Below are 13,615 nucleotides of genomic sequence, written 5' to 3' on the forward strand. Positions count from 1 at the left end.
CATCACGCTACCGTGCTTTGCTTAAATTGAAGTAGGTTATCATTGCTGTCAGTGACAGTAATAAAAGCTCTGCCCATCGTTGTATATGCGTATTCCTCTCCTTTCATGTCTGCAGCCTGAATTACTAAAGTATATTTGGGCCATTTCTGAAAAAGAAGATGTTCACAGGTGAGTTTTCCCTTCATGAACTACATTACAATCATTAAATTTCAACTCTCACGTCTCTATCCAGACCTGAACCGATCACACGAATCCGTCCGGTTACAGCATTGATGTCAAACATATTTGGATTTGGTGATGGTGGATCTTGGCTGATAATTTTGTATCTGACTTTAGCAAAATCAGTATCTGGATTATCTGCATCAGTGGCTGTGACCGTCATAAACTCATAATCTTTAGAGAAAGTAAAATAAAAGTGTAATTTTGAAAACCCATTGTTAATATTTAAAGGGCATATTTGATCTTTTAAAATAAAAGTTTGCATTGTGTTATATAATATACATTTAGCCCCAAAAGAGCATTTATTGAAAACAAGCAGCAAAAGTAAATCATTCTGAAATCCTCAGGTTTCTGGTTTCCAATTCCCAAATTCAATAAAGCTTAATCATCAACATTCGTCCCAGTCAACATTAAAATTCTATCTAAAGCTTGTTTCTTGCTGTGTTTAATATCTGCTGCACTAGATTAACCCTTGATCATTTTAAGTTTTGAACAGCTTGTGGTGCACAGAGGTTGATATATGATGTAAAATAAAACTTACACTGCAAAAAATGACTTTCTTACTTAGTATTTTTGTCTTCAGTAGAAATTTCTAAAAATTCTTAAATTCTAAAAATTCTTGATGAGCAAAATGACCTAAGAAAATAATTTTAGTTTTTAGTAAATTTAAGTAAATTTGTGCTTAAAACAAGCAAAAATATCTGCCAATGAAGTGAGAAAATTTAGCTTGAATTAAGTGTTTAAGAAAAAAGAAAACTTATTTTAAGATTTTTTTTCTCATCGCAGATATTTTTGCTTGTTTTAAGCACAAATTTACTTCAATTTGTCTATAAACTAGACTTATTTTCTTGGGTCATTTTGCTCATCAAGAAAAGCATCTTAATTTAAGAATGTTTAGATATTTTACTGAAAACAAGACAAAAATTCTTGAATTTTTTTTGCAGTGTAATATTTTAAAATCAATCATATTATTTCAACATTAAAGAATTATGAAGGATTAAGATGAATTGAAATGAAACACTTACCTTTTGGAGCAGCTTCAGGAACTTTTCCATTAAAGGGATATTGAGTAAACCGAGGTATATTATCATTCATATAAATCCTATTGTCAATGATTTCAAATGGTTTCTTTTTTACGACTCCTTCTCCAACAGCATGAGCGATAAGATGAAGACATGGGCAGGTTAAGTGTTAAATAACTGTAGTGACTGTCGATAACTATTTATACCGCAAGAAGACAATTGCGAGTAAAGTTTAAACCTAAAGATAACTTACTTTATATGAAGCTTTTTTCTCTCTGTCAAGCAGCTGCGTCACAGAAACAGCCCCTGTATGTTCATTACATATGAAAAGACCCACAGGTGGTAGATCTGCTCCTTCACCTGTGATACTGTATGTCAAAGAAGTTTCCCCAGCATTATCTAACTTGATCTAAATACAGGAAGACACAAGCCCAGTAACACAAAGCTGTTTCGTATTCAATAGTGTACAGTATATTCATTATGTTTACTCACCTGACCCAGATTATGTTCGAAACGATCTCTAATTTCTTCTAATCCTAGCAATGATGGAATAAGACAACCTGTGCATTCTCTCTTTAGACGTGCTGAAGACCTTGGAAACCTCACGACCAAATCACCAGAGAAAGTTTCCATCTGAAAATCCAGATGTTTACTTTTAGGGACAGGCCCGGATTAACACAATGTAGTGCCCATGTAGAAGGTGACGTTCTCGCGACCTTTCGCAACGTTCTCTAAAAGTTCTCTAAAGGGGACGAAAAATCTAAACCTTTAGCGAACATTAGGCACATTCCTAAAATGTCCTTTGTTGTTTATTAAAGTTTTGCAGTGTAAGGTTCCTTATGTGACTTTAGGGGGACGAAGAGACACAACAGAACATTCCCACATGGTACTATTTTGGTCAGATAAATACGTTCCTGATATGACTGTAGCGGGACGTTCCATAATGCCACAGCTTACAAGAGAACCCGGCCGGGAGTAACATGAAATTCAAACTGCCACACTTGACGACTCGTGATCTTTGTTTTTTCTTTTATAATACTGTAAGGTAAGTTAAGATAATTTTATTTTAAAATCTACGTAGGTTTAACTCGTTGTCTACAGCGAGCTACATTAATGTTTTTTTTTCTGTTTATTTGCTATTCCTTTTTGTGATGTTTTTATTTGTATGTTATAAGTGCTAGTATTGTATTCTTAGTTGCCATTTAAAATATAACGATAAACATGCAGGCTTACAATAAACGAAACAATATGCATAAAGAGGATGTTAAAGAAGTCTATAAGATGTTCAATCTTTACAAAATAAATTAATGCTCAGCCCACAAAGAAGCCAACCGAAGATCAGATGTTTTGTGTACAAAACAAAAAATCTGCACTTTTTGGAAATGCTTTTTGTAAAGGAATTTACAGAAGAGTCATACATTTATGGTTGTCTTACTCTTTTATTTGACTTTTTTTACAATAAAAATGTAAGCATGTGTTTTGTTTGCAGAAGTCATGTACCACACATCGTCAAACCTGAAGAAGTGTATCTTCCTGCAATCTGGGAATGATGTAAGTTATACACTTTATTTAAAAACTTAACAGTCATGTTCATTATTTATCTTTGTGCAATTTGATTTAAATTACAATAATGAAAGTATTAAATTTGCTAAGTTTTGTATGGGTTAATTTCTTGTTTGGGTTAATTTGCCTAATATTAGTATTAGATACAAAAGCACAAGTGTTTTGGCTTAAAAGTGACAGAATTAAAATGTTTCAGGTACTAGCGCTTGCATTGTTTGAAATAGTAAAGAATAATAGCAAATAATGAAGCAGGCAATAAAAAATACTTGACCAAGAAGTTTTGGAACTTAACATTTTTGTAGTTTGTAATTGCTTTTTTCTTTAAGTTGGTCATTTAAAAATCTTTCTGGAAGTCTGAAATCTTTTTTAACATATTTTTTCACATCTCGATTTGAATGTTAAAAATCTTAGTTCTTGGACTTGTGATTTTTTGTACGATGTGTTTTTGCCCTTACCTACGCATTTTATGTAGATGTATTTTTTAACTGGATTTGTATTTGTATGCTCTTATTCTGATTGAACTTACTAAAGCTTGATGTTTATTAAGCTTGTGACCTTATTGCAGTGTGTTATTTTTTACATTTATTTATCTAATACACATTTGCACATCTGTAAACAAAAAATGTATATTTTGTGGGTTATTTTTTATTTTATTTAACCAGTTGTTGTATATTTATGTGGGTTTTTGTTAGCTTTTATGTTATTCTTGTATTTTTTATTATCCTCCTGTTTATTTGCCAGATTTTGAAATTCTATTTATTTTTCCTGTAATCTCACTTCGATTGTTTTCTGTGTTTTTCAATGATACATTTTTGTCACAGTCCCAGTTTGTTCCTGCTTGTTTCTCCATGTTTGCCCATTCATCATCCATTTGGACTTCATTTCCCATAATCCTCCTCACTCTCTCACCTGAACTGTGTTTGTTATTATCCTCACATGACAGTCATCCCCCTCATCACTCCATTGTCTAAATACCCTGCTGTTCCATTTGTCTAAGGCTATGTTTACACGTGGGCGGCTATTTTCATAAACGGACATTTCAAGCTCTCCGGATTTCAAAAATAATATCGTGCACACATGTCAGTTTTCAGAAAAGTGTTTATGTACACGTACCCGTGCATATCGGCCATCAAGAGAAGCTCAAGCCCACGTAAGCAAATCACCGGCAGCGCTGGTGGTGACGCGAACTGGTTCTTCATGTTGGAGGGAGGAGCTGTTGCAGTAGGTGATCGATGACGTCAAATTACCGCGAGAGCGAGTTGAGGAATCACACGTACAGGTCTAATTTTGAATTGCTCTCGCGGTACTTTGACATCATCCGTCTGTCGGTTTTTGCAGCGCCGCATGAAGTCAAACACGCGTAAAATTGCTGACCTCCGAGCACTCGTGTCTGCTCCTCAACATAATGGAGCAGCTGTATTTGCAAATACAAACACACGAAACGAGTTTGCAGGAACATAAATGTGATCTTGGAAGCGTTCAGAGTAGCAGTCACATGTAAACATAGGTCGCACTTTTGACGTAGGTGCGAGCTCTGGCGCATACTCTGTGACGTTGCCTGCTTAAACTTCCGTTTGTCTCAGTTTACATGCAACCGTGCAACCGAAGATTTTCAAGATCTCCACTCTGGCCGGAGTTTTTAGAAACAATCGGTTTCAGAGGCGAGTTCTCCGTTTGCGTGTAAACGAGGGGCACAAACGAAGGTAAATCTCTCAGTTTTTAAAAATAACCATGTACGTGTAAACAGAGCCTAAGTCAGTTCTTGTTTATAGTGATGTGTTGTGCATTTTACCATTTTCCATGTTCCTTGTTTTATATTAATTAAAGATTATTATTTTGGATTCATCATTATCTCCATCTCCTCCTTTATCCTCCACCACACCAACCGAATCAATTTCACAGTATATAATTATATATTGGTTGAGTTACGGCTATTTTCTGGGGCTTCTGCATAAGTTGTGGGTGAGTCTCAAAACGTTCTGGGAACTTTTACTAGACAACATCCTTAACACCAGCGGGGTCATTCTGAGAACGTTCTGGAAACATCAAATTTCTACCTAAAATATGGTTCTCTTAACATTCCGGGGACATCCTGGATGTTCTGTGAAGGTCTGCCATATAACGTCCTCCAACCCTTTAAAGAACTCCACAACACGTCCGTCTCATAACGTTCTGGGAATGTTACTAGACAACGTCCTTAACACCAGCAGGGTCATTCTGAGAACTTTATGGAAACGTGAATTTTCTACCTAAACTATGATTCTCTTAACATTCCCGGGATGTCCTGAATGTACCGTGGAGGTCTGCGAAATAACGTCCTCCAACCCTTTACACATCCGTCTCATAACATACTGGGAATGTTACTAAACACCATTCTAAACACCAGCAGGGTCTTTGAGAATGTTGTGGGAACGTGAAATTTCGACCTAAAATATGATTCTATTAACATTCCCGGGATGTCCTGAATGTACCGTGGAGGTCTGCTAAATAACGTCCACCAACCCTTTAAAGAACTCCACAACACGTCCGTCTCATAACGTTCTGGGAATGTTACTAGGCAACGTCCTTAACACCAGCAGGGTCTTTGAGAACGTTATGGGAACAAGAAATTTTAAAATATGGATCTCTTAACATTCCGGGGACGTCCTGAATGTTAAGTGGAGGTCTGCCAAATAATGTCCTCCAACCCTTTAAAGAACTCCACAACACGTCCGTCTCATAACGTTCTGGGAATGTTACTAGGCAACGTCCTTAACACCAGCAGGGTCTTTGAGAACGTTATGGGAACAAGAAATTTTAAAATATGGTTCTCTTAACATTCCGGGGACGTCCTGGATGTTCTGTGAAGGTCTGCCATATAACGTCCTCCAACCCTTTAAAGAACTCCACAACACGTCCGTCTCATAACGTTCTGGGAATGTTACTAGACAACGTCCTTAACACCAGCAGGGTCATTCTGAGAACTTTATGGAAATGTGAATTTTCTACCTAAAATATGATTCTCTTAGTATTCCCGGGATGTCCTGAATGTATCGTGGAGGTCTGCCAAATAACGTCCACCAACCCTTTAAAGAACTCCACAACACGTCCGTCTCATAACGTTCTGGGAATGTTACTATGCAACGTCCTTAACACCAGCAGGGTCTTTGAGAACGTTATGGGAACAAGAAATTTAAAAATATGGATCTCTTAACATTCCGGGGACGTCCTGAATGTTAAGTGGAGGTCTGCCAAATAATGTCCTCCAACCCTTTAAAGAACACCACAACACGTCCGTCTCATAACGTTCTGGGAATGTTACTATGCAACGTCCTTAACACCAGCAGGGTCTTTGAGAACGTTATGGGAACAAGAAATTTAAAAATATGGATCTCTTAACATTCCGGGGACGTCCTGAATGTTAAGTGGAGGTCTGCCAAATAATGTCCTCCAACCCTTTAAAGAACACCATAACACGTCCGTCTCATAACGTTCTGGGAATGTTACTAGGCAACGTCCTTAACAACAGCAGGGTCGTTCTGGGAACATCATGGGAACGTGAAATTTCTACCTAAAATATGGTTGTCTTAACATTCCCAGGACGTCCTGAATGTTCTGTAAAGGTCTGCCATATAACGTCCTTCAACCCTTTAAAGACCTCCACAACACGTCCATCTCAAAACGTTCTGGGAATGTTAATAGGCAACGTCCTTAACTCTTTCACCGCCAGCGTTTTTAAAAAAAGATGCCAGCCAGCACCAGCGTTTTTCATGATTTTCACAAAAGTTTAATGCCTTCCAGAAAATGTTCTTCTTCAAATATATAAACATACAATATACCAAATGAAAGAACAGACCCTCTGCTTTCAAAAAAAAAAAAAAAAAAAAAAACGTTTCAACCTACCTTCAGTAGATCTTTTGTAATCAGCTTTTGAATATGGGTAGGTTTCTGCAAAAACACCACATTTTGAGCAAAAAGCAGAGATAATTCAATTTTTGTGATCCCATTCAGAGCGATCTTTAAAACAGACACGGACATGCAGCAGCTTACCATAGGGCAATACTACCTAGTGGATAATAGCAGTATTGCGGAAAGACGGAAATACTCGTCATGGGCGGGGAAGCGTTTTCTCTTGATTGACGAGATATCTCGTCAATGGCGGGGAAAGAGTTAACAACAGCAGGGTCGTTCTGGGAACTTTATGGGAACATGAAATTTCTACCTAAAATATGGTTCTCTTAACATTCCCGGGACATCCTGAATGTTCCGTGGAGCTCTGCCAAATAACGTCCTCCAACCCTTTAAAGACCTCCACAACACATCTGTCTCCAAACGTTCTGGGAATGTTACTAGACAACATTCTAAACACCAGCAGGGTCTTTGAGAATGTTGTGGGAACGTGAAATTTCGACCTAAAATATGATTCTATTAACATTCCCAGGATGTCCTGAATGTACCGTGGAGGTCTGCCAAATAACGTCCACCAATTTTAAACACACCTATGCGGCTGGGTCTTCTCACGGTTCAGAGTGAGATGTGTTGACCTTATCCTGGATGCGTAGACCCATCGGTAGATTCAACTGAGTGCATGGTGACATTAAAAAATTGATGCGTCATGCAAATGAGCGGTAAAACCCAATCGCACATGGGTGAGTACTTATAAAAAAACATTTTGGTTGCAGTCTGGAGCCCTTGGTGCCCCCCTATTGCTTGGTGCCCCCAGATGAAAAAGTAGTACACTTCCATAGTGTACCCAAAGTGCTCCACCTCCGCACACTAACCCTGTACTCAATATACCAAAAACTCATCTTTAGTACTTCTCAAGATGTTCCCAAGATCATCCAAGTGTACTTCACTGTGCTATTTTGAGACACCATGAATATGAAGTAAAATGTGCTAAAAATGTATTTAAAAAATGTATTTAGGTACCACTTGTAGTACACTTGAACCCATCTTTGTGTGAAAGTTGAGTTCAAGTTTAATACAAGTGTTAACAAAATACATTTTTTAATACAGAGATAGTATGTTAAAAGTGCTTTTTAGTTCATATTCATGGTGTCTCAAAATAGCACAGTGAAGTACACTTAGATAATCTTCAGAACAACTTAAGAAGTACTAAATATGAATTTTTTGTATATTAAGTACAAAATGAGTGTGCGAAAATAAAGCACTTTAAGTACAATATGGAAGTGTACTACTTTTTCACCTGGGCCGTCTATGGATAATCCGGCCATGTTTAGGGACACGATATATTTAAACTACAAGGTAACTCAACAAATTTTACAGTTTGCTAGCTGTTCTATGCATTTGCTAACATTTGAGCAATGCCTTTTCAGCTTTTTTTTATAATGAAGCCTAACAACTTTCGATTTTATTGATGTATTAATAAATGCTGAAACTAACATGAACTAAGATGAATAAAATGCTATAGTGTTTAAGTATTTTTCATTCTTAGTTCATGCATTTCAAAAAGAAAGGATGTGTCTGATTACTTGTCCAAATCTGGTGAAATACTCAATGGTTAAACTTCATTTATATCTCAAACATACATATGTAACAATAAATATTGTTATGTTGTTAAATATAAATATTTCCTGTAGGTGATATCTTGTAAAAATATTATATTTAAACAACATTCAAATGTTACCCTCTCTTAATATTTAAAACAACAATAACATCATTCCAAATAATGTAATAATATTTGCTACTTTATCAATACATCAGTCAAAAGTTTTATAATATTATGAGGAAAAAAATCTTACCTGACAAAGGAAGATAATAACTCCTAATCGCACGATGATCATTTTCTTCTGAAGGGTCCTTTATACTTAACCTATCTCAGGTGCACGAGGCTGAAATAAAAATAAACACAATGTCTTGTCTTCGGGTTTTTTTCTTCTAGAACAGAAATGCTTAGGTTAGCGAAAGCAAAGAATACTTACAGCATTAACATCCCTCACTCTAAGAAAGTATGTATTTATTTTTTATGTGTTATGCTTTTAACACATTGGGCTCTATCATACACATGGCGCAATGCAGTGCAATGCATGACGCAAGTGTCTTTTGCTAGTTTCAAACTGGCGCAATGATCATTTTCACGTTTAGCGCCAAATTGTTTAAATAACAAGTGCATTTGCGCCCAATTTTGTTCTGGTCTGAAAACAAGGTGTGTTCAGGCACATTGTTCGCGTGTTGCTATTTTGAGGCAACTAAACTAAAACCTGGTTTAAAGTCAATGGCGCAATAGTATTTTTTTTTAATGAGCGCGTTAGAAATATGAGCCTATAAACCGGACGACAATGTGGGTTTGCTTATCACATACATGGATGCGCAGCAGCACAACAACGCTTTTAAATATAAAAAATTAAAGTATTAACATGTAAAAGAGCTGCTTCACCTGTAGCCTGGTAAGTAAATAAATGTTTTGCTTTAAACAAATACATCTGTTTTTAAATGTTTTTTAAATGCTACCCCACAGATGTTGTATATGATGACACTGTACCTGTGGATATGGTGAGATCAAGCGTGCCGCACAAACCCTGAAAACAGTGGCGGCTCGTGACTGCACTTCCGAGGATGCGCTAATTCATAATAAGTGTTTGGATTGTCACGTGTGTGGTTCCCTTTTCCAAAATATGTGTCATGCGTGTGGAGAGATCCTGTGTGCATCACGTGTTTTGTCAAAATAAGTGCCTGCTGGAGACGCTTCAAAACCCTTTATGATAAAAGAGACGGTCGCGTTCCCTAAATACACGCAAGACACTCCCTTAACAGTAAACTCTGATTACGCATGAGATTGTGCGAATATCTGGCACACTCGAGCGTCTCCTTTCAAGTTCAAGTTCAAGGCAGCAGGCACTTATTTTGGCATGACACGTGATGCACACACGATCTCTCAAAGCGCAGAACACATATTTTGAAATGACGAACCACACACATGACAAGCTACATACATGTTGTGACGAACTTTGCATCGTGAGCTTCAAAAAAAAAAAGTCACCAGCCGCCACTGCCTGAAAATTGAAGCCAAAACATCTCGATCACCCCCCAGTGACTGGTCCCAGTATAGGTCATAAACCCCGCCTCCCCATGTTATTCAATGGGATTTGAGACCAACTAAACAATTTAATTACACTTCATTTATCTTTTTTCCATAGTTTGTTTCTGTCTTTTACTGTAGCTTTTATCACGCTGATGTAAATTCAAGTGTTTGTTTTTAAATTTAAGTTTGTTTTTAGTTAGTTATTTAATGTTATAAAAACAGTGGTGTCACGTCATGATTGACAGCTGTGATATGCGCATTCTGCGAGGGCGGGGGCTTGATTTCGCAGCTTTACTTCCTGCTCACTACTGCGCAGGACTGGTCCAGAAATCGCTACTGCCCAGACTCAAGACCCAAGATGTCAGCGCTGTATCGAGACACTGGCGGCTTCACTTTTCACCAATGGAAGAGAGTGAATGGGCGTCGTCCATCTTTTTTTACATTCTATGGGTGAGATGTGAAACATTTTTAAGCAATGCTTTAAAAAAAATAATGGTGCTATCCGAGTGCTGAAACGGCTCTCCGCACGTTTGTAAATTCTTTATTTCTTGTTTCTTGTTTTTGTAGTTTTCACTTGAACTACAGGACCGCGACCCAACGGGTGAAAACTTCTTCTTAAGGGTTTTGGCCGATAGAGGGCTGCAAAGCGAATGTGAAAGTGCCGTTCACCTTGTTTTGAGTGGATGAACGACTGAAACTTTTTTGGAAACGTTATTTTAAGGTTAAAAAACTTTTAACTTTAGCTTTAATCTAAAAAAATAACGATTTCAATAAAAATGAAAACACATTTTTTTTTTACATTTTTAAACTGGTGGTCTTTTTCCTCTGCTTAGTTTTTCTGTTTACAAATTCCACTTCTTAAATAGGGGTTAGGTCATGGCGCCAGGCGCAACTGGCTTTTAAAGGGGATGAGACTCTCATTGGTTTATTGCACGTTACGCCCAAAACACTCCCATTACTCATTATGAGAATAGGAACAACCCTTTCAGGCCGTGCGCTTGGCACATAAACCATTTTTTCCGTCGTTCAATTAGTGGAATCAGACATGCCCATTTAGACGGTGCGCTTTAGACAACGTGCTAAGATCGTTAAAATAGGGACCACGTGTAATTTTGTGTTAAAATAAAAAACAAGTTAAAAGTAACACAAAATGTGTTGTTTCAATAACACAGAGGTGGGTGGATTCTGGGACAAACACCTAAACTAACACTGATGTGCTGTTTTAACATCCGATCTAATAGTGCTCTCAGAGGTTTTGGTCAGACATAAAACAAGAAAAATTTGGAAAGAACAGATCTCCTGAATTTTTAATCACTAATTAGTTACAAGACAGACTTGAGGCACCTCTTATCACCCTCACCCTACACTGTTTATAAACATCAGCAATGGCTAAAACTTGGCATGTTAGGCCAGAATGTGTTTTACGGTGATTCCAAACACCTTCTGTTTTATCATTTATTCAGGTTAGGCTTTTATGTCTGTAATAAGTACAATTACCACCATCTATCTGACAATCTAGTGAAAAATTATACTCACACCAAGAAGACTTCCTCCTAGGTCATTCGTTACAGCTAAGGTTTTATAGATGCAAGCTGACCTCTTCTTCTCTTTTTAATAAAATGTATTAATACAATTTACAAAATTTTCAGTAAATTAAGTAAAAATCGTCTAGCACCCCAATTCAATGGCAAGCTGTAGACTGTCAGGCATCGGAGTTGCATTCAGACTCGTTAAAACGTTCATTTATAGACAAGCTGCAAAGTCTAAATTTCCCAATAGTGACTTCACAATCCTTGGGGAAAGCTTTCAAGAGAAATACAGAAATACCCCTGTATCTCTTTTTTCTCCTTCTTTGGGCTCTTCTGCAGGGCATTCTTTTTTAATATCTGCAAGACATCCCATCTGATGGTAACTCACTCTATACCTTTGTCTATTGTCATGAATACCAGGACACGAACCCAGGTGCAGACAGTAATAGAAAAAACACTGAACTTTATTAAATTAAACATAAAAACAACACCCACGAGGGGGCAAAAACTAACACAAACAAGATATACTAAATAAAATGGACTGCATTTTATATAGCGCTTTCATAGACCAATGGCCATCCAAAGCGCTTTACATATTGCCTCACATTCACCCATTCACGCACACACTCATACACCGACGGCGGTGTCAGCCATGCAAGGCGCCATCCAGTTCGTCGGGAGCAGCTGAGGTTAGGTGTCTTGCTCAAGGACACCTCGACACTTGGTCAGGTGGAGCCGGGGATTGAATCACCAATCTTCTGATTTTGTAAACAACCTACATGAACCACTCGACCACTGCCGCCCCAAACATTGACTAGACTAGACTAGAATCAAGACAAAATGATAATCAGAACACTAACTAGACTACAATAAACTTACAAAACTTGACTTGGTTTGTAGACAGGACATGGTTAGGGGGGCCATTCGTGCCAGCTCCGCCGGACACGTCACGAACATGTTTTCGGGTGCGTTCTCCGGAAGTCGCGTTGCTTGACCGCATACGTCATCGAGGTTCTCACATTTCAGTTAAAATACATTAGAAAATTGGGATTTATTTATTTTAAGACATACAATCATTGTAGTTTCATTCTTACCTTGAAATGTAACGGTTGCTTTTCTGAAATTAAACCCGAAATATTAAACCTTGATGACGTAGGGGGTGGACCAACGTGACTTCCGGAGAACGAACCCGAAAACATGTTCGGGACGTGTCCGGCGGAACTGGCATGAATGGCCACCCTAGACATGGTACACACAGGTAGTAAGACAATGGAGAAGCAAAGAATACCAAACACATGGACTCTAAGGCCCTGTCCCAATATTCACACTACGCCCTAAGGTTTTCCTCCAAGTGGACACTTGTTGAAAGTGCACTTAGCAGAGTAAGTGCGCAAGGGCCCGAAGCTGTGCAGAGCAGAATGGGGACAGTTTTGCCCACGTCACTATCTACGTAACTTCTGTTGTGATCTGGGACTGGATTCACAAAAACATTCTTAAGACAAAAATAAGAAAGTTCTTTGGATAAATTAGAAGAAGCAAATCTAGAACATTTCAAAGTGCTCAAATATTTACTTAAGAACATCTTAAATGCTTGTCTTACAGTTTTTTTTTCGATTGCTAAACACTTTATTCAGGTCTCAAATCAACTCATTCTTCCAGAACACTAGCAAAGGTTGACAGACGACAAACACACTTTGTCATCCACAAAACAATGACTTAAAAAACACTAACAACATGTAGCATTATACAATATTTTCTTTGTTTATAATTCACTAAATATATTTTACTGGAATGAATCAGACATGATGCAGAATTCTTCAATATTTTATGTCGTTTATTTATTTTTACTTTTTTTGCATTGCGTAATTCCAAAATACCATAATTTGTATACACACCATCCACTGATACAGATACAATAGTAATGCGAATCTACTTGGCTGTGGACAGCTGTGGCTGGTCTAGTTTTCCAATTGTTTTTATAGCATTTTATTTTAAGATTTAAAATATATTTCATTAAAATATTACTGTAGAAATGTAGCAAATTGCTGTCTTATTCAGTTTTGTATTATGTTATTGTTTTAAACATAAATTTAACAGTTTTGAAGCAGTATGTAAGCATGTGCAAATTGGCTTGTATGTATAAAGAATTTTGGCAGTTTTTGTGTCTGAGTGAGAAAAGAATTCATGAAATTTGAGAGATGTAGTCATTGAATGCATTTTGTGCCAAAGTAATGATAATTGATCCTCAGTTTATCCCACAT

At 37.3% G+C, this 13,615-nt stretch overlaps 1 protein-coding gene and 1 long non-coding RNA gene across 13 annotated transcripts in view; both read right to left on the reverse strand.

Annotated features, from left to right (window-relative positions):
* The window catches only part of LOC129452519 (B-cadherin), a 192,879-nt gene that overhangs the window by 88,752 nt on the left and 90,512 nt on the right, over nucleotides 1-13,615 (reverse strand). The window lies entirely within an intron of this gene.
* LOC141353100 (uncharacterized) lies at nucleotides 18-8,635 on the reverse strand. Its single transcript, XR_012360130.1, has 3 exons — nucleotides 8,546-8,635; nucleotides 1,495-1,874; nucleotides 18-146 (listed from the first exon to the last, which is right to left on the reverse strand). It is a non-coding gene; the product is annotated as an uncharacterized lncRNA (long non-coding RNA).

This window comes from Misgurnus anguillicaudatus, chromosome 21 (genome assembly GCF_027580225.2).
Source record: "Misgurnus anguillicaudatus chromosome 21, ASM2758022v2, whole genome shotgun sequence".
In the NCBI taxonomy this organism is placed as follows: Eukaryota; Metazoa; Chordata; class Actinopteri; order Cypriniformes; family Cobitidae; genus Misgurnus; species Misgurnus anguillicaudatus.